Source organism: Dioscorea cayenensis, chromosome 5 (assembly GCF_009730915.1).
Source record: "Dioscorea cayenensis subsp. rotundata cultivar TDr96_F1 chromosome 5, TDr96_F1_v2_PseudoChromosome.rev07_lg8_w22 25.fasta, whole genome shotgun sequence".
Taxonomy (NCBI): domain Eukaryota; kingdom Viridiplantae; phylum Streptophyta; class Magnoliopsida; order Dioscoreales; family Dioscoreaceae; genus Dioscorea; species Dioscorea cayenensis.
In genome coordinates this window covers 3,073,411-3,077,392 of record NC_052475.1, presented here as the reverse complement: position 1 = coordinate 3,077,392, position 3,982 = coordinate 3,073,411, and positions in this window count along the sequence as shown.

Sequence of the window (3,982 nt, the reverse complement as noted above, 5' to 3'; positions counted from 1 at the left end):
GCGTTGTAGCCATTGCCACGCTCTAGTCACAATCGTAGATCGTGCAATGAATATGTTGTCGAGTAGGCATTGTGTATTGTGTATATAGTTTTGCTTTATTATGTATCTATGGAACTTAATGCTTTAACTTTATATATTACCGCTTAACCATATTAGTCTCTCGCTTAACTTTTTATGTTTCCGCTTTAAACTACATTAGAACTGCTTAACATATACACCGCGATCGTAAGCGCCTGGGTTCCCCTAGCGCAATTAATACACACACTCGGATCCCCAAGCCGCTTTCTGCTTTGACTTTCTATGTTTCCGCTTAAACTACATTAGTATCTCTGCTTAACATATACACAATATCATCCAACAAGAATGTAACCTCAAAAACGAAACAGAATGAATTTAATTGAATTTAGATACATGTACATTTACATTGACAAAATTTGTCATGTTTTTCTGAAAAAATGAATTGAATTTAAACTGGTTTACATTTGAAACTATTACACCTATACAACGACTATGACCCCGCTATGCGACACTCCTCCTCGTTCGTTTTACACAAGTAAAACGGAGTTTAAACAATTACATTGATATTTACACAATGAACTATATACTTAAACAATGAAAGTGTATGTTAAAACAATGAATCTGGATTATTAAAGAAAGAATCGTGTATACAAATATAGAAAGAATGACTAAGAACCCGCCGTGAAGACTCCTCCGGGCCGCTGATGCCACCGCCTCCCTCCCTAAGTATGCGGGAAACATACCTTAATCGCAGATAAGGGACGCCATCATGCATCCCGTAGCTTCTCACCCGTGAGTAATCGCTCGATAAACCGCATGACATAGACGCTGCAATCGACACTTCCTTTTTCTCGGGTCGGGGCTTCAGTGTCGTGAACAAGCTGGTACTTTATGGTCGCCGACTCGCCCAACTCCATGTCGATACTGAGGTCGAATAGGTTCATTGTCGAGATATACAAGTTCATATTGGAATGCCGATTATTTACCGAACACTATTACACAAACACAAATTATTAAAGCACTTACCATTTCTAGCTGCTTTTTATCGTATTCTTCGCTTTGGCATGAAGAATAATGCTTGTATTCTTGTTTTTTTCATTGTCAAGGACGCACGTACATGGAAGTGGCCACTCATAATTATCGGGAGGACGACGATGTCCACTTCATGCAAGTTGCGCGCAGCATCTCCAATCATAGCCATCGTGGATTCATGCGCCGCCGCCTCGCTGACATGAACAAGGCCGCTGGTCGTGTGATGGAGGCGCGCCTTTTATAACGATATGGCACTCACGCTCATCGTCTTTTGCAAGATACATACGAATGCGCCCATCACATCGCTCTCGCGACCATCTCCTTCCCCTCGAGCGGTGTCGAATAGATCGCCCGTGGTGCCGACAGTAGTCATTCTTCCACACGACAGGTCTGCGTGGTCGAACTGAACAAAAGACATGTAAACAATGTTGTAAGTATAAAATTAAACGTTAAAGTATAAACTTTAAATTCTATATTGAATGTTTAAACGATAACGGTAATATTTAAAGGGTATCACTTATAAGTTAAATGTTATCTCAGAATTTTTAAACGTTAACGCTCCTACTTAAATGATAACTAAAAACAGCTTTAAACAATATCATAAAAACTTCAAACTTACTTGTCCATAGGGCGCTGAGGAAGATCCTTATCAACTCCCTCGCTCGGACTTATCGAGGCGCCGATCGTCAACGTATTTTTTTCTTCTGAACGAAGACTCTCCCAAGTTCTTCTACTTTTTATCTGGCTTCCTTTAACGGGGAGCACGACTGACAAAGATCAACCGGGAGACACTTCCTTACATGCTTCTTGTTCTCGTGGGATTGTGTCTCGCTCGACGCGGCACGGTCACCGTTGGTTCCACCGTGAATTCTACTGCAGCTAAAGAGATCAACGCGAGACACAACGTTGTCCGGTTGTTCTTCTTCATGGATTGTGTCCATCTTTGATGCCGCGATCGTCAGCGCCCGGTTCCACCAGATGCATGATGTCGTCAACAACAGTAGTCGACTTTTGATCTTTTTCCACCGCTGCAAACTCGGCGCCATCTTCAATCTCCTCCACCGTGATGGGCATGTCATCAACGTTAACAACATCACCGCCGATGGCTGTCGCGCCGATGGTGCCGCTATTATTTCATCGTCACCGCGACGTAGGGTGGAGACGGAGGCATTATTGTTTTCCTCTTTTTGCAAGCTTCTTCGAACGAGGCCGTCTTCAAGGGTCACCCCGATGATGTCCCTCGCTCGTCGAACTCCGACGCGTGATCCGTCCCGGGTGCTTCATTTGTTCGAAGGGAAGGCGCAATCGATTAGCGATCGCGACCGCCTTCCAACGCCTCCACCCGAGCGAGAAGCCGAGGGAACCTCGGTCATCAAAAATCGGCAAGCCCTGCGATGAGAGTTGCAGCTGACATCCTCGCCTAGTGCCCTGACGGGGAGCCGCCACGCTCGGGGCCGACACTGGGTCGGGGAAGCCACGGCTCGGGCGGGGCGGGGAGGGCTCTCGGCCTCGACGAATGCGCTTTTGGCCCCGGAAGGTGGAGAACGGGCGCCCAGGGCAAGCAAGGAAGAGGTCGCCTTTCATCTTCGCCTTTCGAGCAAGCGTTTGCTCGAGCAATAGCATCCGACCGACGGTTGGCCCGAACAAATACTTTCTTCATCAAGATTCGACGAACCACTCGAGAAACTAGCATGTGTAAAGCAAACAATCTTAGCGTAAATTATTTAGTTTAAACAATTAAAAACTATATTTACACATGTAACTCAGTATATTTAAACGTTATAACCTATTGTGTTAAACAGTAAACAAACAAATTAAACATTAAACTAAAAGTTTAAACGGTAGTGGAACAAAGTTAAACGGTAAGTTATAATGTTAAACGATAGATGAATAAAGTTAAACGGTAAATGATATGGTTAAACGTTAACGCTCTACAGCTAAACAAAAATATTTTTTTGAATTATTACCTCTTTTCCTTCGAGAGATGACAAACTCGTCTCTATCGTCGCTGCTTCCTGTAAGTATTTTTCACCGTAGCACAAAGATCCTGGGATCTCGCAGAAACGAACTTTCTTTCCGGCTCCCGTCACTCATAAAACCGGATGTTAAGCGCCACCGCGAACCCCTTAACATACCCGGTGTTGGTCTTCTTCCCCGCCAGATCTAGATTGCGACTCGGGTAGCGGCTTGTGGTATGTCCTCCATAAGCCACTTATGCGTCGCCGCGCCCACGCGTAGCGCCCATTCCGTGTAGATCATCGACATAATCAACGATCCGGGCTTAGGAACCGAGCAGGGGAGGTATTTGGGAAGAGGATTGTACCCGTGAGGTACACCATCGCAGTTTGGCAAAAATTCTCCTCTTCTCCCTCTCGTCCAACGAAGTTGTCAAGAGTCGCCTCCCGATGGAGTCTCGTGTCTCTCGTGACGCCTTCGATAAATACCTCTCTTCGAAAGTCGATCGTGTTTTCTTCTTCGAAACACGATCGCCTCCCCATCGCAACGCAGCCAAGAACGATCGCCACATCTTCGAGCCTCGAAAGTCGCGATGCTTTCCCGATCCTCGAATTTATTGGTGCGGTTATCGTATCTCTCGCAATGAGAGTCAAGAAGGGCCCGCTCTTGGTATACGCCTTCAACTCAAGAATCGCCGTGAACGGTGTCCTTCTGATGATCTCCCGAAAGGTCGAGGGATCATGTGAACTTTCAATTCGACCCACGGTCTCCACTCACCGTGCCAAGTAGCATCGCCCATTAACTAGATCGACCGCCATAATCACAAGCTCGCGACAATAACGAAAGACATTGTTAAGCGGAAATGTAATTTGTTAAACGGTTAACACTCGCTCTTAAACACCGATATCATTTTTAAGCAGATGACGTACACTATTAAAATGTAGATACAAATAATTAAACGAGATCTAACTAACTT